Source organism: Cajanus cajan, chromosome 10 (genome assembly GCF_000230855.2).
Source record: "Cajanus cajan strain Asha chromosome 10, NIPB_CcT2T_4, whole genome shotgun sequence".
In the NCBI taxonomy this organism is placed as follows: domain Eukaryota; kingdom Viridiplantae; phylum Streptophyta; class Magnoliopsida; order Fabales; family Fabaceae; genus Cajanus; species Cajanus cajan.
In genome coordinates this window covers 46,622,588-46,638,325 of record NC_138526.1, presented here as the reverse complement: position 1 = coordinate 46,638,325, position 15,738 = coordinate 46,622,588, and positions in this window count along the sequence as shown.

Below are 15,738 nucleotides of genomic sequence, written 5' to 3'. Positions count from 1 at the left end.
ATATATATATATATATATATATATTAATTTAGTCCTCTAACATTATCTTGTATAACAAAATTATTTTTCTATTAACACACGTACAATAAACATTAATAAAAAAGAATGAACTTGAATATTAAAATCGACCTAATTGTACGTGAAATTAAAGTAATATATATGAGGTCATAAATTCAAACAGTATGACTATTATAAAAAAAATAACTTCTTAAATGGTGCAAAATTATATTTTAAAAAATAAATAGAATTCCAAAAGCAAAAATATTAAACGAAAATTAGAATCCAAATACTAATCACATTCTTAGGGGAAGAGATTTATCGTCAATGGTAGTTTTACATGACTCAATTCAGATGGCTTCCAATAAAATACTTGTACTCTATAAAAAAAATTGATGAATTAAATAAAAAAATTAAGAAAGTTAATAAAAATTTAGCCACTCTAAGTGCAAGAGAAAAAAATTGCACTAGATATCTCTTTCCCATCCTTTCCCTTTATCCTTTGGATATACATTTCTATGAACAGTAACGATTGCAATAAAGATAACATGATTCAAATCTCGAACTATATACACCTCCAATATATATAAATAGATTTTTTTATATGCATTAATTATTGCATTTATTAAATCAAATAATTAATAAAATATGTATTTAGACATTTCAATTATTTTAATCATAAGCATTTGTAATGTAGTAAAAAAATTAATAACAAATACATAGTTTAAATGTACCATTAATTATTAATTTTCATGTTAATTATTTTTTATTTCTATTTTATTTTATTGTAAATTGATTGGTATATTGAATATTTTGTTTTTTTTTTAACTCATTGAATATTTTGTTTTGTTAACTCATTGAATATTTTGTTTTGTTAATCAGTTTTCAAAATGTATTTAATAAAATATATTAATTACATTTTTTAGTTAAATTAAAGAATTTTTTTAAAGACTAAATTACACTTTTACTCTTTCTATTATTTTTAATATGCGACTGTGTCTATTATTAATTATGTAATTTTAGTTTTTAAAATATGTAATTTTAGTCTCACATATTTATTTATTGACTATTAATTGATAAAAGTGTGACATTTTAATGTCGACATAAATCACGATAAATGATAACTTAAGTTCCACAATTTAGACTTTTTTTTATATTAATCATTTTATGCATAACTTTTTTTTCTCTCTCTCTTTTTTAATTTAATTTAATTTTTATTTTTTTTACAATTTTATTTATTTTTCAACAAAAAGTATCTATAGTGAATTATTAATTTGTATTCAAATGTATTTACCCAAAAAAATATGTATTCAAATATGTATCTTAATTGTTTTAACTTTTAAAAATATTAGTTAACATAAACAATACAAATGTCATAAAGAATATAAAAGTACTTGGCTGACCCTCATCGCATATTTTGGAAAAATTTGGAATAGATACAAAGAATCCTTATTATGGTTATTACAATAATTTTTATCAATAAAAAATCACCAAAGAATATAATTATTATCACATTTAATACATTAATTAACTTATATTATGATAAAAAAATTATACTAAATAATTTTAAATATAATAATTTATTATAAGCAATAGCCGATCCATAATTTTTTTAGTGGTGGAAAATAAACAATCTTTTATATTTTAGAGAAAAAAAAGGCTATAAATTTTTACAAAAATGAATAAGATAGGAAAAATAGAACCACCGCCTTAGTTTTTTTTTGTAAAGATGGGAAAAATTACAAAGATATTTCTAACTACCTCAATCCCTCTCCACCCAACTACTACGCTAACTCTAGTGGTCAACCATCACCTTAGTTTAAGTAAAAGTTAGAATCAAAATAGTAAAATTAATACTAATTTATTTTTTTATTAATTAACTTTTTTTTATCTTAATATTTAATATTGTGTTATGGAAATCACCTATGTTTTTTACGGGGACAAAATCTTTTTTATTAAATTAAATATAAATATAAGTAAAATTTAAATGTTGTGGGTGCAATTGCTTCCATTGTGAAAGACATACATCTATCCCTTTACATGATGATATTATAAATATTATTAGTAATATAAATATATTCTTATTAATTTATTTTGATAAATGCATTAAATACATTTCATTGAATTCAAATGGTTAAATTGTTATCTGTAAATATATATTATTAATTTTTTTTGTTATGCTTATTATATTTAAATACAAATTAAATTTTAGGTTAAGTTACACTTTTAGTTCTATAATTTTTAATTATATTTTTTCTTTCTCTTTCTCTCTCTCTCTTAAATTAGGGGTGTATGTGGGTTAGATTGAGTCGAGTTTGGACAAATCTGTTATCCGATCCAATCAAAATTTAACGAGTTAGATTGAGTCGAATTTGTGTAATTTTTTTTGAAAATCCAATCCAACTCAACCCAATTATGAATGAGTTGGGTTGGGTTGAGTTAGGTTAATCGGATCAACATAATTATATTTATTTATTTATTATAAAAATTTAAATACTTTAAAATATATGTAAATTATTTGATACATTGTTACAAATTCAATGTTATCAATCTATATTTATACTATTTATTATTTGATACATTGTTACACCCTTATATTAACTTATACTATTTTGATCTCTTAATTTTTAAAATTAAATAATTTTAATCCATTTTGTTTATGAAATTGTGATATGACATTAATGTTGTCATGAACTAATGACATCTTTCTTTGGCAATGGCGATGTCAACTCACATAATATGGATGAGATAACACTTTAACGATGATGCGAAACCAATCGTAGTCTCTCTTACTATATTTTTTTCATCTAATAATTATAAATTTTATTATTTAATATGTTTTTATCCAATAAATATAAATATACAATACAAAATAAATTAATATATTAAATAATATATACTAATATATTATTATTTATTTCATATTGTATTTTTTTGTTACAATTTATTTTATTTCATATGTTTATATTTATTATATAAAAATGTATTAAATAATAAATCGTATAAATAATTTACTAAAAAATATTATTTTATTAAATAATTTTATTATTTAATAATTTTAAACAAGACTAACATTATGTAAGGATTTTTTTTTTAAAAAATAACTCCAGCTATAATTAATATATTATTAAAGCTTTAAATATGAAAGTTAAATGGTGAAAAAAAAAGTTAAGTAGTTTAGTGGTTTAAATGGTGAGTGTGATATTGAAGGTCATAAGTTCTAATTCTCATAAGTAAGGATGGCAACGAAGTAAGGTGGTTACGGGTAATAACCCGTAACATCATGCTTTCTTAATTATGTATATTTAAGATATATAAGTATTTTATTTCATGTTATTTTGTTATTGTAGCTTAAATGCGTAAGAGTTGATCTGATGGAATAACACTAAGGGCGAGAAGACCAAGAGGTGATATATTAAAGGAGGCAAGAAGAATGGGTTAATGAGGTCACTTTTGGACCTTAGCTCCTAAGTTCTTTTTAATCATAGAATTTATTTTACTTGTATTTCCAATTTTACCCTTGTATTTTGGGGTGTTTAGGACTTAGAATTTATTTTCCCTTGTATTTCCCTTTTTACCCTTGTATTATGGGGTGCTCTAGATGATTAGGGTTTTTAATTTTGGGCTAGGGTGTTAACTAGAAGGGTGACGAATTTTTTTTGTGTTCATTGGATCTATTTTTGGTGTTAGAAAGGCTTAGGCCCAAGTGGAGGGCAAAGGTTGCATGGTCTTATCATGCACCTAGATATAGCCAATCTAAACCCAAAGATTCCATCCTTGGCCACCAAGTTGCATCTAGGGTTCATTTGCATTTCATTTGGAATGCATTTTCCTACTCCAAATGCAACCCTAGATGCCTCCCCTCCTATAAATACCCAACACCCCACACCTTGTAAATACTTTGGATATTGAATATAAAGAGAGTCTTTAGTGCCTTTATATCTTTCCTTAGTCACCCTTGGCTATTTTCGGCCAAACCCTACCATCTCCACCTTGAGAGAAACAACCCTAGAAGTGGCCTTCATCATCATGAAGTGAGCCAACCCTAGAGTACCATTCTCAAGGATTTCCTCAAACACCTTCTACCCAACCTTCATTTTCGTCCATTCCATCATCATCCACCCTAAAACCTTGGTCCACCTTTGAAGAACTTGATCCTTGGAGAAGGCGTCCTCCTCCTTGCTCATCATCTCAAGTTCATGCAAGTAAGGATGCCATCATGTGGTATCTAGAGCCATGGTTCTTCAAGGGTAACTTTTCCATCTTTGGTATTTTCGGTCATGTCATTTGTGTCTCCTTGAATGTCTAAATTTTTGTGCGTGATTGAGTCATCATCTTGTCATATGTCATGATTCTTATTCCTCCTTTTCATGTATTGATTCATGCCTCATCATTCTTGTGAATCATCTTGGTGCTTTAGGCTTCCTTTCTAGGGTTCCTACCATTTTTTCTTTAAAATTGAGTTGCTGGAAATTTTTGGGCTGCATGATATAATGATGTTTTTCATTTTATAATCCATATGGTTTTGTCATAATCTTGTTTCCTTTGAACTACCTTTAAAGAAATTCCAAGTTTTTATGTTTAGCCTTTGAAATGAACAAAAAATGACATGCATGCCACTTGTTTGATAAAATGGCCGTGAGTCCTTGATGTGCTTTAGAGAGTCAATCATGCATGCTAATTAGTTCTAGCATGTTCTACATTCCTAAAATATCATGTGTGATTAATTTCTTTGCACATACTTGCTTTAAAATTTTCGGCCACTTTGTGTATTCCTTGGTGCACTTAACATGCCTATGTATTGTTTGATGTTTTGAGTATGAAAATGCCTTTTATGTGCAAGTTCTTGTTGCTGGACATTTCACATTAAAAACCTTAAGAAGACACTCAAAACTTGACTCTTTAAGCCATTGTAAGTTGCTAAAAAGATAATCCAAGGACTTACTCATCAAACTAACAAACACAAGTGTAAAACCCAAGCAAAGGAGAACTATAAAATTCAAAAAAAAAAAGAGTATTGGCTGGACTTTTGGACCTCAAAACCATGACCTAGTCAAGTGTCAAAAGAAACAAAAGAAACAAAATCAAAAGAATCAAAGACAAAAAAAAAGGGAACCTTTGCTAGACTTGTGGAGTTTGGACCCAAAATTTTCATACCTTGGCACTTGGAGTTAATCTTGGACCATTGGACAATGCTTATTTACCTTATGAGACATTTAATCAAACACCTTAAGTGCATTATTTTCTTTTAAGCCTACTTGTTGAATTCTATTCTAGTGCCATTCTAGGACTTACTCTTTTGTGTGCTTGCCTTTTGTTAATGTGCCTTAATTTTAGTTTTTGAGTCTTTCTTTCTACTCTTAAGTTTGTCTCAACAAATCCACTTGAGTTTATCCTTTTTAATTGTGCCTTTTTAGTTTTCTTCCTTGGCCTCTTGTACTCTTGGGTTGTGTTTTCTCCTTGACCTAGGTGAGGAAAGCTTCTAAACACCACACACTTTCTTGGTGGATTGAGTGGAGGGGCTGTCCGATTTAAGTTCAAGGAACTTTGGAGGATTACACCAAATCAAAGAGTGCAAACACCATTGAAAGGCTAACCTTGGGTGTTCATTGTGAAGGGGTGGAGATTTGAAGACTTGGAGATTCAACAATTTCTTTTTCTTACTTGTTTCTTTCTTGTTTTATTTTTGGCCTTCTTGTATTTGGCCTTTGCTTTCTTCCATTTTGGGTTGTAATTGGCCATTTTAAACCTCTTCATTTTTTGGTAGTAATTTCGTGTAGTTTGAAGGTGATTTGAAAACCTTCACCTAGGAATCCGACTAGCATATGGTTTAAGTGCTTTCCTTTGCATGCTTTAAAGCTTTGGTAGTATATTTGCCTAGGACTTTACATTGTTTATTTGTTTCGTTTAGAAGGCTTCATTTGCCTACTAGGGGGGCATGCACATCACACACCTTAGTATTGTGAAAATTGTTTTTGTGAGAAAAGTGTGAAAAGGCTTAGTGATTTTTACTTGAAAAGGCTTGGTTTTTAAGTGATTCTTAGTAGTCCACCTCCCTTGATAGTTCACTTTGTACACTTAGGCCTTTTCATACCTATCTTGCACCTTGAAAATCCTTTTTTGTGAAAACCCTTTTATCACTCACTCTTTGTGAAAACTTTTTCAAACCTTTTTGAAAACACTTTGTGAAAACCTTTTTGGATCAAAGATGAGTGATCATTCTAGTGTCCATGGTCATAACTCTTGTAGTACTAGGTCTAGTGTTAAGGAAGAAATTAGGCAACTCAAAGAATACCTAAGAAAAAAAAGAAAAGAAAAATATAAAAAGAGAGGAAGAATTGAGAAGAAAAGAAAAAGAATTTGAAAAAAATAATGAGGAAATAAAACAACTACTTGCAAAATTAGTTGAGAGGAGAGAAACTAGTGGATCCCAACCTAGGATTGTTCCAACTAGATCTCAAAAAGGCAAAGAAGTTAGAGTTCCTAGGAGTATGCATGAGCAAGAAAATACAACAAGAGAGGAGGAACTTAGAAGGAAAGAAAAAGAAAAGAAAATAGAAAAGAAAGAAAAAATAAAGAAAAGTATAGAGAAGGTTAAAGAGTGGCTAGAAAATGAAAAACAACAACCAACACTCTTAGAGAAGAGTAAGGAGGATAATGTTTCTTCCAAAGGGCTTATGCTTGAAGAGAGTCACTTTCCCATTGAAAATGATTTTAAAAAGACTTTCTTCATTCATCAAGACCTTAACTCTTTCTCTCACGTTGCCACTAGTCATGAAGTGGAGATTCAAAAACAAATCCTTTTTAAAGAAAAAGAATCTCAACTTCAAGATTTAGTGAAGAAGAAGTGGACTTCACTTAGTCCCACTTCTTGTGCTACTTCCTTGGTGGTGCCCAAGGAAGATAAGCCTTCTTTCTTTAAGACTCTTTCTACTTTAGTTTTCTTCATAAAGCACCCAACTTTTGGTTTGTATGGTTTGTTGGATACATCTCATGGTGTTGTATCTTCTATTTTTGATCTTGAAGGAAGTTCAAACTTATTTGAACTTAACTTGAATACTTTCCTACAAGACAAACTTAGATTATATGAGTTTCCTAGACTCCTCTTAACACCTTTTTCTCATATGTATCTAACAAATTATGTAATACAAAGTTGTTTAAGTAATTTTTTAGTTAAGTTTTCTTTATTTTCCAATACATACCTAGATCATTACATTGGGCACTTCCAACAAGATATTTTAGTTTTTAGGACTAATAAATTAGTGTGCTATAGTTTTAGTCTTTTTACCTTTTTAGGTTTTAGTTATACACCTAGACTTCACTGTGGGGAGGATTCTATCCTTAATATTAGAAAGTCTAGTCCTTTTAATTTAGACCATCTTTTTAGCATTTTTAGTAGAACTCCTCTTAGGATACACTTTCCATTTCTATCATATACTATTACCTCTAATGCTTATTTTTATGTTTTTGTTGGTCATGATGCCCACCATGAGGAACCTCTTGATTTGAGGTCAAATCCTTTTCAAGAGGGAGGGAATGATGGAATAACACTAAGGGCGAGAAGACCAAGAGGTGATATATTAAAGGAGGCAAGAGGAATGGGTTAGTGAGGCCACTTTTGGACCTTAGCTCCTAAGTTCTTTTTAATCATAGAATTTATTTTACTTGTATTTCCAATTTTACCCTTGTATTTTGGGGTGTTTAGGACTTAGAATTTATTTTCCCTTGTATTTCCCTTTTTACCCTTGTATTATGGGGTGCTCTAGATGATTAGGGTTTTTAATTTTGGGCTAGGGTGTTAACTAGAAGGGTGACAAATTTTTTTTGTGTTCATTGGATCTATTTTTGGTGTTAGAAAGGCTTAGGCCCAAGTGGAGGGCAAAGGTTGCATGGTCTTATCATGCACCTAGATATAGCCAATCTAAACCCAAAGATTCCATCCTTGGCCACCAAGTTGCATCTAGGGTTCATTTGCATTTCATTTGGAATGCATTTTCCTACTCCAAATGCAACCCTAAATGCCTCCCCTCCTATAAATACCCAACACCCACACCTTGTAAATACTTTGGATATTGAATATAAAGAGAGCCTTTAGTGCCTTTATATATTTCCTTAGTCACCCTTGGCTATTTTCGGCCAAACCCTACCATCTCCACCTTGAGAGAAACAACCCTAGAAGTGGCCTTCATCATCATGAAGTGAGCCAACCCTAGAGTACCATTCTCAAGGATTTCCTCAAACACCTTCTACCCAACCTTCATTTTCGTCCATTCCATCATCATCCACCCTAAAACCTTGGTCCACCTTTGAAGAACTTGATCCTTGGAGAAGGCGTCCTCCTCCTTGCTCATCATCTCAAGTTCATGCAAGTAAGGATGCCATCATGATCTGAGGTGGATTGAGATATATAAGGCAAATTATGAGAAATGAACTCCATAAGTTTACAACCTTACAATTTTAGAGAGAAGTTAGAGAGGGGTGCTCTAGGGCCATCGGAGTCCGATCCTTGATCCAGTTCTACTAGAAGATTCCTTTTCTTCCCCTATTGGTTAGTTGGCATAGTAGAAGCTAAAATTCAAGCTGAGGAGCTAAGAATCTAAGTTGGTGCATAACTTTCAGGGTTAGCTTGAAGTTGTTTCTTCCTCTTCTTCCTCTTTCTCCTTCATTCTCTCTGAATCCAAAGTAAATGAAGCTACAACTTAGATCTTTGATAGATTGATGAGTTGTATGTACCTTCAATTCATTGAATGTATTCTTGTATGAGTGATTTTTGAGGTGTGGATTTTTGTTGGTTAAGCTTTGGGGTTTCGAGTTCATGGAAGTGAATTTTGAGTGAATGATCAAGGTTGTTGTTGCATGTTGGTTTTATGGTGTAAAATAAGTTGTGGATGATGAATATATGTTGTTGGGTGCTTTGCATGTTGGTGGTTTGAGCCAAACTCGTGAGTCTACAAGTACAAAACTCACCGTCATGTTGGACATGCCCTCAAGTTGTCGAGCATGGTTTAATCAAAGACACTTTGTCTTACTCACTTCAGGTGCATGATTGGTGGTGTTAGGCATAAAGATAAAGAATTACCTCAGGTTGAATTTGGCACCAGACGTTAGGTGAGAGAAATGAATTTGCTTGGATTGACGTTCGGTGCCAAAGAAGTGGCATCAAATGTGAGGAGAGAGAATTGTCTGGATTGGCGTGAGGTTGGACATAGGACTTTGCCACGTTAGATATGAGTTCCTAGGGGTTCCCTACCTTAGCCATGTCAAACGTGGACAAGATAGAGAGTTTCCTACCTTAATGGCGTTGAGCACAGGGTGTGTGGTGTCAAACGCAATTTCTTTTGAAAACACTTGTTATGTGTATGATTAAATGGTGAACATGGATAAGTTAAGTGAATATATTGCATGTTGTATGTTGATCGGTGATATTGCTCTTTTTATATTGATTTGAGATGATATATGTATATGATTATATGGTTGATTGATTGATATGCATTGGTATAATATAAATTTATGAATGTTGTTAGATCTATATCCATTGGCTAAGGGTAATGAATATAGATGAATGTTGTTGGTGAATGTTGAAGAGTGTTTTAGGAATTTAAGCATGGTGTGTTGACTTGTTGAGGTGTTGATATTGAAAATGCTATGGCATTAAACTATGTTTATTGACTTAGGACTAGAGGAGAAGATGTTTTGAAGTTGAATATCCCATTGTGTGATATTGGTGTGACACTCTGGATGACTAGTTGTTGAAAATCCTCCTTGAATATATGATAACTCTTGGAATGGATTATTGAGTCTCCTCTAGGTCCTTGGTCAGTGTTGGAGTCAAGTATGAAGTCGAGGTCTATCACCCTTAACTGATTACTAGAGAGGTGTGTGGAATCATAAGGAATGCTAGTTGGTTAATCTCACAAATGACTTGGTTAATGCATGCTAAGGTTGTGGTATACTCACACCCAAGTTATACTATACTCACACCCATGCTAAGTGATGATAATCGAGAAATTAGAGGTCAGGGATTGATATCCCAATTTAGTTGTTGATCTTGCAGGCAAATAAGGCGTGAAAATGATTGAGTTAGTTCGATAGGATCAAACCACTTAAACTACTCAGGTTTTATTAGAGATCTTTGTAGGTTCATGTGTGATGACGCATTAGTTGACAATGATATTGGACTTTCTAATTGACGATTTGGATAAAGATGACCATGGGGTCATCTTGATTTGGATCCATGCCTAGCATAAATCATTGTCAGTAAAAGTAATTGAAGGTAGCGATCTGGGTGACTTATCTTGTGTCGTGGTGACACTATTGATAGTTCTTAGATGCCTTTTAGGTGAAGAGTTGGTGGGACCATCGCCAATTAATAAACTCGCCACTAATGGTGTCTATGATTCCTTTGATTGTACTTTCCTCGTTACTCAAAGTATCGACATCTTATCTTAGGGGTTGGGATTGTGCCTGTCTTGTCGATGTTGACTGTCCCTTTCCAGACTTTGTTCTCGTCTATATGGGCAATCCTCTCAGTGACTGTTCGTTTGGATGAACTGCTTGAGGTGGCCAATTAGGATAAGCTCTTCAATTTTGTTAGAGTGCCCAACATTCTTCAGTGGTGTGTCCAATGATTTTGTAGTATCGAGAATGTTTTCTATAGTCGGTGTCCTTGTGAGGTTACCTGGGTTTAGGTAGAGTGAGTATTTGCATATTAAAGGCTTCCTCAAATGCATTTGTGTGGGAGCGATAATAGGGGAGGGGGGGGTGTAGTTATTGTACCTTGGTGGTTTAGGGGGTCTACTACTTTTGAACTTGTTGTCACTGTGGGGATGTAATTTGTCTGACTTGGGGAATTTGCTTTTAATGTCAGTTAAGGATTGACTTTTGCAGCAACTTGCTTCCTGTTCTTCTATTTGAATGAAACCAGTGGTGCAAGTTCTTAGAATATTCATGTCTCAGGGTACATGTCGCTTTGAGAAAGATCCTTCTTTTAATGCATTTAGCATGGCAATAATGGTAACTTGAGGGTGAAGGTCCCGTATCTTATTGACAACAACAGAAAACCTCTCCATGAAAGCTCAAAATGGTTTGTTGTCATCTTGCCTCACGTTGAGCAACACTAGAGTGGAAGTCTTGTGTTGAGGTCGACTAGTTACAAATTAGACCCTAAATAAACATGTTAGGACAACATAATTAGACTCACTAAACACTAATAAGTGCGTATACCATAAAAGTGTAGGACCTTCAAAAGTACCTAAAAGTGTAAATAATTTTGCAGCAAACTTATTTCCGTATATAATTTTTAAAACTACCTTACAAAGATTAAAAAAAAAAAAAAAAACCCCTAAATATAATGTTCTAAGAGTCAAGCCTACTTAAACCAGCTGTCACAGCAGCTGTAAAAGGTGACTATACGTGCTATATATGTTTATTTTCAAAAATTGCAAATTGCTAACCATAAGTGTATGACAAAAATCACGGCATCTAATTTTTTTTTTTTTTTGGTAAAGAAAATCCAGTATCTATGCGGGTGACTTAGATTTAAGACGTTAACTTTAAATCGAACATTACTGGTAAAATAATAGATCACAGAGTTTTGAATGAAGTTACATAATTATGAGGGGAAAACTGCGTTAATTAATTTATAACTGTTTAAACATTGAAGAGACGATCTTATCCAAATCTATACATGATCATATTTGTGAAAAACACACATAACGTTAATTAGCATTGTTCCATGAATTACATGAAATAGTGCAGTGTCGATAGATTTTTTTCCCCTTCATTGACAAATTGATCCATAGAGACTAATCTACAACTCGGTCAGGGGTTGAGATTATGAATAAATAAATTTAAATGAATGCATCTCGATATTACAACATTCCGGATGTAAGTAATTTATTTTTACAAATATTAATTGGCGTGACTTTAACTAGTATTTCTGTGTTTTTTTGGATAAGCTAAAGATTTTATTAAAACCAGCTATGAGAGTCCAAGAGAACTTTTAGAGAGACTCCAAAACTTAATAAACGCTAAACTTCTGAGCTCGCATGAATGATATAATGCGAAGCAATAATTGTGAGAATTTTATTTTTATTTTTTTATCGAAGACTTAAAAGAAGTAGATCGAAGTTAATACAATAAAATACAGAATGAATAGATTCATGGATTGAAATGAAAATCAAAACAAACTACTCTCCATTTATGTATATATTTATAGAGAGAAATAGATTGTTTAAGTCCAGCTTGTTATCTAACTTTGATTTAGTGAAATCTAAGGCAAAGAAAATCATAATTGTACTCAAAACCAGTCAATGTTAAACAGTACGTAATCTAAACAATGCTCAATATATTTTTTTTTCCAAATCTCTTATTGAAGCTCTTCATTAAGATAATTTATAATCCACTGTTTAAGAATCCGCATTTAACCCACATGTAGATTGTGAGGAATTAATGTGGTGGATAAATATCATGAGAGAGCTAAAAAACATGTGATTTTATCACTAAATTGTCTTTCAGTAATTTGACTAATTAGAATCCCTAAAAATAGGTGCCCTACGAGGTATTCCCTTTCTTTTATTTGAATTAATGTAGATTGCCTTATTCTTCCTTGAACTTGAGTGAGCCTCATCACTTAGCTGCAAATGAGTAGAAATCCTTCGTTTTTTAGGAATTTGTTCACTGAAATATTTTTCTTCTTGTGGTGGAAATGTCTCAGTAATTTCCTCTTCTTCCATTTCTCTCTTTCCTTCGGCATTGTATGTGCTCGTGACAGTGCTTTCGCTTCGACACCCACTCATATAACTCCCACCTTCACTCTCACTCTCCTGTACCCATGCATACTGTTATCATATACACAGTAACAATCTCGTTAGGCACGTACTGTTACAGTGGTAATTGAAAAGTTCATAGGCACATACATACAAAAAGTTTAATTAACGAAAAACATAGATTTAACAATATTAGTGTACTTATCTCGATAAATATTTCTTGTGGGCAATTGACTTTATTTAATAAAATTATTATTTTTTAAAAACAAAATGTTAATTAAGCACAACTAATTCAAATATGAAATGATCTTGCTATTGCTAAGATAACTTTAACAAGATTTTTGTTATCATAATTTTGAATGTTTCTGTCGAGCCTAGTGATTGCATTGAGCACATTAATAAATTTTAAGTCATATTTTTTCTTCTTAAAATTATATGATATTTTATTATATAGATTTAATTAATATGTAAAATACTTTTATGGTTATCTGTTAATTTGAATTAATAAATAAAATATCAAATACTATTTAAATTTTTTTAAAAATTTAAACTTTATCTAAGCATTTTTTTTTTTTTGATTTAATGGTTGGACTGTTGATATTCAACATATACAATGAGTTATTGAGTAAGATAACCTTTATCGATAGTTGCTTTTTGAGTCATTTGATCTCTGATTATATATTTAAGGAATGATCTTAAATTTGTATAAACTTACTCTATTCAATAATTTATATTTTATATTAAATTTCAATGATATAATATTTAAATTAAAAATTCTTAACAATAGACCAAATATGCAAATTTTAAAAAAATTAAAAATTATTTGATACTTCATTTTCTTAATTCAAATTGATATATAATCATAAAAATATTTTATATATTGATTTGAATCAATGAAACAAAATATCAAATTATTTTAAAATTTTGTAAAAATTTATATATTTAATTTATGTATTTAAAACTTTTAATTTAACAATTGAATATGAAAGTTACTTTACTTAATAACTCATGATTTATATTAAAATTTATTAATTCAAACTCATGATTTATATTAAAATTTATTAATTCAAACGATAAGTTAAAATTTTTTAATGAATAAATTAAATTTATAAAATTTAAAATTATTTAATATTTTAATAAATTAACTCATATTAATGATTATTTATAACATTAATTTAAATTTATATAATGAAATATTAAATAATTTTTAAATTTTGTAAAAATATGTAAACTTAATATATTTATTAAGAACTTTTAATATATATAACAGTTGTATCGTTGAAATTTAATATAAATTATAAATTATTAAGCGGAGAGACTCTACTAAAATTTACTCTAAGTTTTAATTCTTTTATTTAAGACAAAATCCAGTTATAATATTTTGTATTTTTATATTATTCTGTTGAAGTGTCATCCTAATAATATGTAGAATAATGCAGAGTCAGCGAGGCGAGACTTGTTTTAGTCAAATAATAACTTACACAAACATTTAAGATTTTACATCTAAAATTTATCTTTTCTTATATGTATGATCATGGCTTAAATTAAAAGCTCAATTGGGATTAATTAAATATATTTTGCAGCATAGTGACATTTACATTATCAAAAACCAGCTATGTCACTGTTGGCAAAGAAAAAAGGTGAAAAACAATTTAAGGATAGAGATTTTCTATGCTCACCCTCTCTTCTAAGTTTCATTTAAAATAAAATAATAAGATAATTCATAGTTTCTCTGTTCATAAAAATTAAATTCTTCAACGAATAAGGATGATAAGTATATTAATTTTCTTAATAATTATGTTAAAAATCATGTATTTTATTGGATAACTTTACTAAAGTCTATGTATAAAAATTAAACTCATAAAATAAATAAAAGCTAAATTAAATCATAACAAAAAAATATATGAAAAATGAGAAATGAAACATAAATGAGAGTAAGAGAGACCAACCTTGCATCCCAAAGAGCAAAATCGATAAGAGTTCGAGATATTTGTTCCGCATGTCTCACATTGGGAATTGTGTTTAGAACTCTTAGGCTCTTCGAAATCCCTCATGTTCAGAAAAACAACATTAAATCTATCAATCACATATGTTTGAATCTCAGTGATATCAAAGTCATTCTCAATATCTAACACCTTCACAACATTGTGATTCGAGGATCTCCTTATCTGCATTGCACATACACTTATCAAGATCTAATTTTTCCATCGCTAGTTCAAATCTAATAAATAAATTGCTACGTACTAAGCCATATTTTTTTTCCCAATTGTATGAAATCAAATTAAACACCTACTTGAATGAATTCGTGATCCTGGTGACTAGATTGTATGCAGTGGATGCACACCGCTTGGTCATTACAATCGATGCAGAATATGCTGCATTCTCTCTTGATTTCTTTGTTGTGATGCTCACAATCAGTAAAAAATGTAGTGAGAGACAGCAATCTTTTGAACCATGATGGCACAGTCTTGGATTCCTAGGAGACAAACCCAACAATTTAAGAACAAAAAGTTAAAAGACTAAAAATTGGACACATATTACAAATGATATGGGTATACATTACCATTGCAGATGTTGATTATTCCCGGAGAGTGATAGGACAAGAGAGAGATAAATGTCAAAAGAACAAAGAAAATCACATAAAAATGAATAAAATATGATGAGGAATGAGCATTTGTATACACAAAAAACACAAGACAAGAAGGGCTGAGATGAAAGGACAAAAAAACATAAGTCAAGGGCTGAGATAGGATCATAGATTAAGATGGTTAATTTTGGACCCTTGGATTGGAAGACCCTAGATTTTTCCTTTTCAGTTTCCTTTTGCAAAAGTTCTCACAAGTCAGCAAATTTTGGTGACATATTACTTGGGCAGTGGCCAAAAATAATAATAACATTAATTTGTGAGAAGAGTGAAATGATAATTTGCACATGTGAAACTAAATTCTGTGAAATGCACAGGGAACAAAGCTTT